This window comes from Grampus griseus (genome assembly GCF_964374135.1).
Source record: "Grampus griseus genome assembly, chromosome: 1".
Classification (NCBI taxonomy): domain Eukaryota; kingdom Metazoa; phylum Chordata; class Mammalia; order Artiodactyla; family Delphinidae; genus Grampus; species Grampus griseus.
The window spans coordinates 90801944-90814943 of record NC_139017.1 but is presented as its reverse complement, the minus strand read 5'-3'; positions in this window follow the sequence as shown (position 1 = coordinate 90814943).

The following is a 13000-nucleotide window of genomic DNA, read 5'->3' as shown; positions in this document are numbered from 1 at the left end:
AGAGTGTTTGTAGAAGGGGAAGGCATTCCTGAATCATGCATAACATTAACTATTAGTGGCTTTATTATACATTCTGGGCTTCCCTATTAGTGTACTATTTACAGATATGTTATGATATAATTTAGCAATCTTAGAATCTCCTGTATATCATGGATATCATGATAAGGGAATTTTGACAATAGGACTGGGAAAGATTTAACTTGTAATCAAGAGAGAGAAATGTGATATATGCATTGACATAAATGTCCTGAGAACCTGAGCAGCTTATATTTTTTGGTGCAATTTGCTTTCTTGTCCATGTAGCATTACAGTAAATAAGGCTGGGTTAACATACGTTATCTGACAATCCCAGGGAGGCCTCATAGAAAAAGGAGTCCGTAACTCAGAGGAGAGTTTTTCTCCCACTTCTCTGAGTTACATTCGTTAGTAATATTTTACCTCAAATTTAAAAGTTTATTGTGTTTTCTTAATAAAATAGTCTTCACTTCCTTAAGGAATGTATTTTTTAATACTGAAAAAATATAATTTTTCTTCCCTCAAATAAGGAAGATTATAATGTTTACTCTCTTGAAACCACTCAAATTATTGAAAAGAAATCAATATCCATATCAGATATAGAAGCAAGGTGGACCCCTTCAAAGGTAAGGGATATTCAGAGCTATCTTTATATTTTTGCCAGATATGGATAGAGTTTAAATTGGAAGATAATAAAGCATGTTACTAAAATTATAGGGTTTTTTTAAATTTTAAAGAGTAGTTATGTATGTCTGGATTGAAATGACCCAAATTTTAACTTTTATTAGTATCACTAGAGGGCTATGACTTCTTCACTTTTCCTAAAATATTAAATTAGTGATCAAATTGTATCAATTATAATTTTAGAATCACTTCCCCATTCTTTATTTTTCCACTTTACTACGTTATCTTTGCATTTCTGAATGTTTATTCAGCAGTTTTTAAAAAGGCATTTTATTATTCCTGTACAGGCTAAATTCCTTTATAGGATAGCGTCCATTCTTCTTTAAAACCATTCTTCGAAAACCATTCTCTTTCCATCTTGCAATTCATTTTTCATACTTATGATATGTCAGTATTCCTAAAATGCACCTTCTATCATGTCATGACCCTGTTCAAAAATGTTATTTCCTACTGCCTACAGGATACATTGCACTCTTAGCCTGACATTCAAGGCTTTCAAAAATAAAGACTAAGTTATCTTTTCAGAGCCCTTAGACTCTAAAATATGCCATCCACTTAGGCTAATGTGTTTCAACCACTTCTGCCGAACACACTTTTCAGTTTTCCTGCTTCAACACATGCACCGTGGTCTCCATTCTCCTCTCAAAACAGTATAAACCTGAAGCCCATTTCAGGAGCCAACTCACATTCCTCTCCTGGCACATGGTGTAGTACTCCCTCCCTTCTCTGATAGTCTATAGTAATTAATTTCCATAAATTTTGATAGTATACTGAATTATCTGTTCCATTGCTATGTTCAATAACCTTCAAAATATCTTATTTTAAAAATCATCTTATATTTATGTCTTATCCTTCCAACACCTGCAGTAAATATCTTACAGGTGCTCAGGTATTCTAAAATACCTGTTTGGCTGCAATACATTCCAAGGCATGGTGGTTAGGAAACTATTTTACTACAGAGAATCAAATTCGTACATCCATACTACAAAGCATATAAAATGAGGCACCTACAGGATTATACACTTTATAGCAATCAGTGTTTTTCCAGTTTATGAGATATCTTCAATAATGCTCTATCATCTTGTCAAATAATCAGGATTAAGTTTATCAGGGGCTTAAATTCAATCTCTGATTGTCAAAGGACTAGTTTTCTCTCCCTAATTTCAGGCCAGTTGTCTATCCTGATGAAGCAAAATTGTTTCTTTCCAGTAAGGAATATTGGAATATTTCTTCCAGTGAGGAAGCTGAATTTTTCATTTCCAGGTCCAGTACTCCTGCTCTAAGTAGCTTGGAATCCTATGCCAAAGTCTGCAATATTCTGTTCTTCTACCTCCCTACTTCTATAGAATGCAGGCCCACAGGTCATGGCTCAGGGGAAGATAGACAGACTGTGAATATGACTGGAACTCATTCTTAATCAGACACCTTTATTAACCACAACCATTAAGTTACCTTCTCAGTCCCTAAATAAGCAGAAGAAAAGCCCTTGCAAACTTATGCTATTATTGATTTTCTTATTATTTGAAGATTTTTGTCATAAATCCTTAGCCTTGGTGAGCTGGGCTGCATCACGCGAAGGATATTTTATGCTTAAAACAGAAGCAGTTCTTTCCCTAGCATACACCTAAAAAGAGTAAGCTGGAATTTACCCCCTAAATCCTGGAGTTGAGTTAGTTTAAATGGTGTACCCAAAGACTTAGATTTTTCATTCTGGCTTCTCCTCCCTCACTGGTCTCCAGCCTTGTGAGACTAAGAAATAGGGACTAAGAAATCAGGGGTAGACAATTCTTAACAAAACTTGGCTTTTAGCTGCCCACCTAGACATAGTGAAAATTGTCCTCAAGCACCAGGACCCAAATAATGTCCTTAAACTACTTCTAACCTAATTTTTATCTTTTATAATGTCTAGTTACTTAGAGTTCTGAGATTGTCCCCAGACTTTTAATAAAATTAATTGGATATTATTGAATGTCCACACCTAAGATAAATTTGTGAGGACACAAAAGTAAAAACTACTGGTCTATTCCATACTCTAAAAATAGAAGGGAAAATTTATAAAACAACATCTATCATAGAATTTTTTGCATTATCTACTATTGCTGTGAATAAAATACTATGGTAATAAGAAATATGAAAGCCCAGAATGGATGAGTTGATTTTCTCGTAGTAGAAGGATATTTGCTACCATCATCATCATTATTAAATAATAACAATAATAACAACAATAATAATAAAGGTTATATCAATGAAAAATAATTCCAGGGAATAAAATTGAGGAATTCTTTTTTTAGGTAGCACTGGGAAACAAGTAGAAACTCCAGAAAGAAAAGAAACAGAAAATGGAGTAGTAAAATGTAAAAGAAATAATAGGAAAAATCATCCCAGATAGAAGAAAGATATAAATGGCTTAATGTCAAGATAACAACAAACAAACAAAAAAATTTATATAATTCACATCTTGGCACATGATTGAATTTTAGAGCACCAAGAATATTAAAAATATACTTTAAAAATCTCTAGGCAAATAAAAAAATCTTTAAGTGAATGAGAATTAAATTCATTTCTATTCGATTGAAAATAGTCTCAGAATTCTGAGAAAAACAATTTATTCCAGAATTTGACACTTGTTCAAAGCTATCATTCAGATTTGCAACTATCATGAATGGATACTGAAACCATTTGTTTTGTAATGGAGTGATGAGGCTGATAACACTACACCTACAAATTGATCTTGGTTTCACTAAACGCATGTCACCAGACATATTTTTCGTGATGTGATGTAATAGAAAGTGTATAAATCTGTTCACAGGAAATAAAAGAGAGCAGCATTTTAAATTATACATAAAAGAATGTAAAACTTTCCCAAGGACAAGCCATCCTGTTCCTTTAGCAAATAAATAGAACAAAAAAGGAAGAAAGGAGGATTATTAGATAATAGAAAGACTTAAGCAACAGAAATCCAAAGGCAATGTTTGATCATGTTTGTATTTTCTAAAAAGCACGTGTCAAGGACACTTTTAAGACAATTTGGAAAAATTGAATATAAACTACATAAAACATGATATTGAGTAGTTGTTAATTTTATCAGATGTGGTAATGCCCAGGTGATTTTATATATATAAAAAAATTCTTGTCAGAGTGGCTTAATGATAGCTGAAATGACATGATGTCCAGGATTTACATTAAAATACCCCAGGCAATTAAAAAGCAGAAATTTGTGTGGAGGATGTGGTAGGATTGGTGAGAGATTAATAAATGAAACAGGGTTACTAAAATATTGATAATTATTGAAATTGGGTGTTCAGCATATAGTCTTTCTCTATATATATTTTTAATTCCATAATATATCTTTTATATATCATATACATGATACAGAGATAGATACAGATATTTTCAAATAAAAGAGCAATAAACAGTCCTTAGCAACTACAATATTTTTCAGATATTCAAGGAATTGAAGTTTTACCACCCATGGAACTTCTCTGAAGTAATATTTGAACAAAATTAAGCTTTGTAGTTAAAAAAAGTAGAACAAGGTAAGTTAGATAAAATAAAAGAAAAAATGTCATCCATGATTTTTAAATTTTTGGAGGGATGACAATTAGGGTTAGAGAAATACTGAATTAAAATGTGAATGTGATGATCAAAGAAATAAAAGTATAATGCACAAGTTTCAAATGAATAGAAGTGTTCTTCAAATAGAGTATCAAATAAAATAGAAATAAATGGAATAACAGAGAAAAAAATTTAACTGAATTGATCCTGATGGCAAACAGAGGAAACAATGTAAAACTTTAAATCATGATATGGAAACACAAAAATAAGAAAGCAGAAATGAGTATACATATTTCACAAATCACAATAAAGACCAATAGGATGAGTTCACCAATTAAAAACAGAGAATGTCCAATTGAAAAAAGAGAAAAAGCAACCAATTTACAGTTACAGCAACCAATGCAGACCAAAAAAGAAACAGCACAGGTAGTTTACAAATAATAATAGAAGAAAAACACACCAGAGCAACTCCCTAGTACCTACCAATTTTGGATAAGGGACACATAACTTGGAGCCATTTTAACTTAAAAAAAAAAAAACAAGCTAATCTATTTTGTATTATGTGTGCCTTGCGAGGTAATAGCATTGTTCAGTCAGAACCCATCTGCATTTTTTTCTTTCTCTGGTTCACTAAAAATTTAATTCTATGCATTTTGCTTAGGAGGGAGAAGCCACCAAGTGTGCTTAGTCTGCCATCTTGGAGTAGAAGTTCTTGAGTCCTTTATGAAGGGCATCTTATTTAATCCAAATAGCATTTTGAAGTATATATTAATATTACTTTCCAAATTTCCAGCACCTCTATTCTCTTCTCCTCCCTTGCCTTCTATGTTTCTTCTCTTCCTTGTCCTCCTCCTCCTTCTATTTCTTCTCTCCTCACTTCTTCTCCCTCTCCCTCTCTCATATTATAATTTTTAATTAAATTTTAAATGTTTCTTTTTTTTTTTTTTTTTGTGGTATGCGGGCCTCTCACCGTTGTGGCCTCTCCCGTTGCGGAGCACAGGCTCTGGACGCGCAGGCTCAGCGGCCATGGCTCATGGCCATGTGCGATCTTCCCAGATTGGGGCACGAACCCGTGTCCCCTGCATCGGCAGGCGGACTCTCAACCACTGTGCCACCAGGGAAGCTCCTAAATGTTTCTCTCTTAATTTTAATTTTCAAAATTATTCAAAATCTTCTCTTTTCTCCCCTCTCCCTCTTTCTAATTTATCATCACCAGATATCTACCAAATAGTTATCATTACCCCAATCTCTAGAAAAAGCCCATAAACACAGCAGCCCAATAGTTTGACCAAAATCACATGGCTCTGTTTATTTTACAATACAATCTGCCTCATGGGCTTCCTCTCCTCCCTCTCATGATGTTCTTTTGGGAAGGGGTTCTGCAATAACATTATAAAGGCAATCATTTCTCAAGTTGAACAAATCTTTTCATTTCATTTGACATGTAAATCCAAGCTGGCAAACTGTGGCCCATAAAACCTGCTGCTCACCTTCTTTGAAATCGTAGAGAGCTTTTCCATATGTAAGGAAATCCAACAGCCTTCTTCTTGTTACTACTAACATTTTCTGTAAAAACACTTCTTTAAAAGTAATAATAGCCAATGCGTCCTAGAGTACAAAATTATACAGCACATTTCTTTCATATCTATTCCTTTTTCAAGGTGCTTTTTAGGAAATCATGAGATTGAGCATGAGTCTTAAGCATATTTTGGTTCAAGTTCTGTGTCTTTATAAAACATTATTCAAATGATCTTTCCCTTTTTACTCCTTGATTTCTCCTTTAATCTTTTAGTTTAAATGTCAGTTGGTCGTTATATGTTTTTAATATACACAAAGCCTGCTTCTTTCTCTTTAACCTACAAGAAATTTAAAATGTCATGTCATCCCCTAAGAAAGGCCCTCAATTTTTCAAATTCTTCTATAATTAACATTACCCAATGTTTAAAAATTAATATGCACATGTTTTATTGCTTTAATAATAATAGCTAATATTTATTAGGAACTTATTTTATGTAAGACCCTTTGCTAAACACTTTACATATATTAATCAAATTTTATCTTCATGCTAATCCTGGTGATTATATTATCCTCCTTGTAAAAATGAGGAAATTGAGCAGACGGGTAACTAAGTTGCTTGAGGTTACCTAGTTATAATGTAGAAGAGGCAGGCTTTAAATCTTGGCAGTCAGAATCAGATTATATCTTAAGAAGATTTACATTATCTTATTAAAATAAATCAGACCACTTAGTATAAATCATTGCCTTCTGATGTTATGATAATTACTCTTACAGTTAATTTATATATGATTTTTGGAGTTTTTTTTTTTTTTTTTTTTTTCCGGTACGCGGGCCTCTCACTGCTGTGGCCTCTCCCGTTGCGGAGCACAGGCTCCGGATGCGCAGGCTCAGCAGCCATGGCTCACGTGCCCAGCCGCTGCGCGGCATGCGGGATCCTCCCGGACCGGGGCACGAACCCGTGTCCCCTGCATCGGCACGCGGACTCCCCACCACTGCGCCACCAGGGGAGCCCTTTTGGAGATATTTTTACATATAAAGAAAAACAATCATGCACGTGTATTTAAAATTTTGAATTAAAATATATTCCCCAGATTAGTGCTCTTTGGAATAAGTCTGTTAATGCTTTAGTTAAAAATTCTAATTATAAAACTGAAGCATCTAATATTAAGGTGAACAAACTAGAAAATAAAAAAGCAATTACTTTGAAAAATTAAATATATAGAATGAGCAGCATAGAAATTTTTTGCACCAAGACAAGAGGAAGATGGATTCCTATGATATGCCACAGAATCAAAACAAATGATTTCAGTTTGTTTGTTTTTATTGCTTAAAGTGAAAAATTCTGTCTTTTTTTGAGAGTTCAAATTAGAATTTAATTATAAAGCATAAGAAAACAGGATTCAGTTGCAGTGCAATTTACTGCGTTTTTTTTTTCCCTGAAGAATGATTTTTTTTCTTTATGTCAAACATCCAAGAAACTAGCAAAACTAAGTATTATAATATGAAGTCAAGGAGAGTAATATCCTTGATTAACCTGCAAATAAATTCTTACCTTAGAAATACATATCTGTAACTGTTAATTCAATACCTGAAAAAAATGTTCAATAAAGGAAGTAATAAAGAATTATGAAATCAAAATCTCTTTTTAATATGTGGAATTTAAACACTAATTTGGCATTTTGAAATGAGCTAAAATAAATGAGCCATTTTAATTCCACAATAAAAAGATATAACAAATAAAAAATTTGTCGACAGGTCAAAAGACTGCATTTGCCATTTGTACTAAATAGAAAAACTAATATTGATCATTTTCTAGGAGGATAATGGAAACATAATATTATTTTAGTGTTCTCCCTGCTTTTATGAATAATCAATGCATGACTAAGTTTGCATAGTTTCACAATTTAGGGGGATATTAAGTTTCATAACACAAAATTAGAAAATTATGCGGCTATATTTTTATCATTTCAGAGTCATTTTTAATATCAGAGGTTAATTAAATTTGCTGTTCCAAACCATTAAGTATTATATCAATAATATTCTTGGAAGTCAATCTTTTTTGGTTCCCAAAAGCATAATTTTGAAAGCCTAAAGCATGGAAAAAAGACAATAATCTTTGTCAAAAGCAGAGGGCATATTTGTTACTGGCATCTATATATTTGTACTTCAAAACTTTACAAAGAGAGGGAAAACCACATCTATAGACCATAGAAATTAACCTCCAATGAATTATTGTCATCTCACCAAAGAAACAACTCTTCATTCAGGAGTAGTGCTTGATACAATTACTATAGTGAGGAATAAAATAGATAATGAATCTTCTCTGTTTTTTTATGCTAAATCTATATGAAATATCTGCATATATATACAAAATGAAATTCATCACCTAAATTGACTCCATAATATCAAATATATAGGTGTCCATAATCTTAGAAGAAGTGAGAGTAAAACATTAATTTAAAATGAGATTGAGTCAGTATGAGCACTAAATTGGGAAAGTACTAGTTTTGGTCTTTCTAAATGCATCATAATATTGCTTGTTTGCTCCTTGTTTTTGTTTATTGTTCCTTAAATATATTAAAATATTTTAAGGCATATTATTGCATTTTTACTTTACATTCCCTAAAAATAAGGTAAATGGATGTACATAATTTATTTAATTTAGTATCCACTTTTTCTGTACGGCTATATGTGACCATAATAAATTAACCATAACAAATTCATTAATAGCAATGTTTTTATCCAGGTACATAAATAAAGTCAAAGTTCTTTGATAAACAGAGATTTTAGAAAAGAGAATCAAGGTAATGACTTCTAAATAGAATAGCAACTAGGAACCTAGGATCATGGATGGCATCTTTGGCAACAACAGTATTTTCTTTACCAAACCATGAATAATTCCTATTATTTAGCCTTACCAGTTCATTAGGAACATATTCTGAATTCAAAGGAGAATATTTTTAATAGCTTTATTGAGATAGAATTCATATACTATGGATGCACCTATTTAAAGTGTACAATTCAATGGTTTTTAGTACATTCACAGATATGTACAACCATTATCACCATCAGTTTTAGGATATTTTCATCACTTCAAAAAGAAACCCCTTACCTTTTACCAATCACCCTTCTGAACCCTTAATACCCCCTAAGCAATATCTTAAGCAGCCACAAAACTACATTCTGTCTCTATAGAATTCCCTCACTGAAACTTTGTTATGAATGAAATCGTATAGTGTGCCATCTTTTGTGACTGACTTCTTTCACTTTGCATAATGTTTTCAAGGTTTATCCATGTAGAATATATTCAGTACTTCATTCCTTTTTTTTAAACTTTTTATTTTATATTGGAGTATAGTTGATTAACAATGTTGTGATAGTTTCAAGTGTACAGCAAAGTGATTCACTTATACATATACATTTATCAATTCTTTTCCAAATTCTTTTCCCATTAAGGTTGTTACACAATATTGAACAGAGTTCCATGTGTTATACAGTAAGTCCTTGTTGGTTATCCATTTAAAATAAAGCAGTGTGTACATGTCAACCCCACACTCCCTAACTATCCCTTCCTGCCAGCCATCCCCCCGGTAACCATAGTTTGTTCTTTAAGTCTGTGAGTCTGTTTCTGTTTTGTAAATAAGTTCATTTGTATCATTTCTTTTTAGATTCCACATATAAGTGATATCATGTGATATTTCTCTTTCTCTGTCTGACTTACTTCACTCAGTATGACAATCTCTTAGACCCATCCATGTTGCTACAAATGGCATTATTTCCTTCTTTTTAATGGCCGAGTAATATTCCATTGTATATATGTACCACATCATCTTTATCCATTCCTCTGTTGATGGACATTTAGGTTGCTTTCATGTCTTGGGTATTGTAAACAGTGCTGCAATGAACATCAGGGTGCATGTATCCTTTCAGACCATGTTTTTCTCCGGTTATATGCCCAGGAGTAGGATTGCAGGATCATATGGTAGCACTATTTTTAGTTTTTTAAGGAACCTCCATACTGTTCTCCATAGTGGCTGGACCAATTTACATTCCCACCAACAGTGTAGGAGGGTTCCCTTCTCTCCACACCCTCTACAGCATTTGTTGTTTGTGGATTTTTTGATGATGGCCATTCTGACTGCTGTAAGGTAATATCTCATTGTAGTTTTGATTTTCATGTCTCTAATAATTAGCAACATTGAACATATTTTCATGTGCTTCTTGGTCATCTGTATGTCTTCCTTGGAGGAGTGTCTATTTAGGTCTTCTGCCCATTTTTTGATTGGGTTGTTTGTTTTGATGATATTAAGCTGCATGTGCTGTTTATAAATTTTGGAGACTAAACCCTTGTTGGTCACATCATTTGCAAATATTTCTCCCATTTTGTGGGTTATCTTTTTTTGTTTGTTTACAGTTTCCTTTGCTGTGCAAAAGCGTTTTAGTTTAACTAGGTCCCAGTTGTTTATTTTTGTTTTTATTTCCATTACTCCAGGAGATGGATCAAAAAAGATATTGCTGTGATTTTTGTCAGAGAGTGTTCTGCCTATGTTCTCTTCTAAGAGCTTTATAGTGTCCGGTCTCACATTTAGGTCTTTAATCCATTTTGAGTTTATTTTCATGTAAGGTGTTAAAGAGTTTCTGTTTCCCCCAGTCCTGTGGAAGTCCTGCAATCAAATCCCACTGTCCCTCAAAACCAAACTCTCTGGGGACCCCTCCTCCCATTGCCAGACCCCCAGACTGGGAAGCCTGACATGGGGTTCAGAACTTTCACTCCAGTGGGAGAACTTTTGTTGTACAATTGTTCTCCAGTCTGTGGGTTGCCCACCAGCGGGTATGGGACTTGATTCTGTTGTGATTGCTCCCCTCATACCATCTCACCCTGGCTTCCCCTTTGTCCTTGGATGTAGGGTATCTCTTTTTGTAGGTTCCAGCATTTCTTTGTCAATGGTTGTTCTGCAGTTAGTTGTGATTCTGGTGTTCTTGTCCTTCTACTCTGCCATCTTGAGCTAATCCTCCTTCATTCCTTTTATATGGTTGAGTAATATACCATTGTATGAATGGACCACATTTGTTTATCCTGTTGATGGATACTGTTGTTTTGTTTATCCTGTTGTTGTTACTCTGTTGATGGACATTGGGTTGTTTCCAAATTTGGGTTATTATGAATAATGCTGCTATAATCATTCATGTCCGAATTTTTGGGTGGACCTATGTGTCCATTTCTCTTGGGTATATTCCTAGGGATATAATTGCTAGATTGTATAACTCTGTGTTTATTCATATTAAGAACTGCCAGACTGTGTTCCAAATTGGCTGTACCATTTTACATTCCCACTGGCAGTGTACGAGGGCTCCAATATCTCCACATCCTCGCTGACATTTTTTTTGTTATCTGTTATGTTAGCCATTCTAGTGTGTGTGAAGTAGTGCCTCATGGTTTTGTTATGCATTTCCTTGATACCTAAGACATTGAGCATCTCTTCATGTGCTTATTAGTGATTTGTATATCTTCCTCAGAGAAATGTCTATTCAGAATCTTTGCCTATCTTTTCCCAGTTTTATTGAGAAATAATTGACATATATCACTGTATAAGTTTAAGGCATACAGCATGATGGTCTGATTTACATATATTGTGAAATGATTACCACAATAGGTTCAGCCAACATCTGTCTTCTCATATAGATACAATAAAAAGAGAGAAAAAAAGAAAAAAAGGAAAAAAAATTCTCCTTATGGTGTTAATTCTTAGGATTTACCCTGTTAACAACTTTTCCATATTATCATACAGCAGCAATAGCTATAGTCGTGTTGTACATTACATTCCTAGTATAAGAATTACTTATAATTGGAAGTTTGTACCTTTTTGACCACATTCATCTAATCCCCCCTCCCCCCACTTCCCCCTTTCCTCCTCTGGTAACCACAAATCTGATCTCTTTTCCATGAGTTTGCTTTGTTTGTTTGTTTGTTTTTTAGATTCCACATATAAGTAAGATCATACAGTATTTGTCTTTCTCTGACTTATTTCACTTAGCATAATGTCTTCAAAGTCCATCCATGTTGTTGCAAATGGTGATTTCTTCATTTTTTAGGGCTGAATAATATCCCATTATATACATATGTCTAAGTCTGGACTCCCATCTCTGTTTATACATCTATATGTCTATCCTTTGACAGTGCTACACTGATTTGATATGCAGTAATTTTTAGTAAGATCTATAGTAGGATGCTTTGTACTAAGTTTTGAGAAATTGAGAAGTGTGAGAACTCTGACTTTGTTCTTTTTTCAGGATTGTTTTGGCTATTCTAGGTCTCTTGCAATTTCATATGAATTTTAGAGTCAGCTTGCTAATTTCTATAAAGAAGGAAGCTGGGATTCCTCATAGGGTTGATGTCGACTCTATAGATCAGCTTGGGGAATATTGCCTTCTTAACAATTTTAAGTTTTCCACTTCTTGAACATGGGATAGTTTTCCATTTATTTAAATATTGAAAAATCTTTTGCAATAATGTTTTATAGTTTTCAGAGCATAACTTTTGCACTTCTTTGGTTAGATTTAGTCATAAGTATTTTATATTTTGATGCTATGTGAATTGAATTGTTTTCTAAATTTCATGTTGGATTGATCTTTGTGAATGTATAGAAATACAATTGATTTTTGTGTATTGATCTTATAGCTTACAATCTTGCTGAACTAATGTATTAGTTTTAATAATTTTTAGAGGATTTCATAGGACTTTCAATTGTCAACCTCAAAAATAAAATAACCAGTTATTTTACTAGCAAAGTGGGTTTATTTGGGAATAGCAGAGAATTGCTATTTGGGACAGGCAAGCTATGGTAGTGAATCATGGGCAAGTCCAAAGAGACAAGGAGGTCAGCTTTTAATAAGTTTTTGGAGGAAACTGGGGAGGTTTGTTTTGAATACAAGTTCAGTGGAGAAGAAAGGAGCTCCAGGTTGTGGAGGTTTATTATTGGCTACAAGCAGTGGTTAGTGCATTGCTGCTGGGACAGGGATGAATCCTCCTTCCTTTTCTTAAAAGCAGGAGATGAAATTCCTATGTGGTAAATGTCCTCCCTTGTATCAGAAGAAAAGTAACATTCTTTTTTTTTCTAATTTTTAAATTTATTTTTTTATTGAAGTATAGTTGATTTATAATGTTATGTTAATATCTGCTGTATAGCAAAGTAATTCTGTTATATCATCATGGATAAGAAGTTGATAC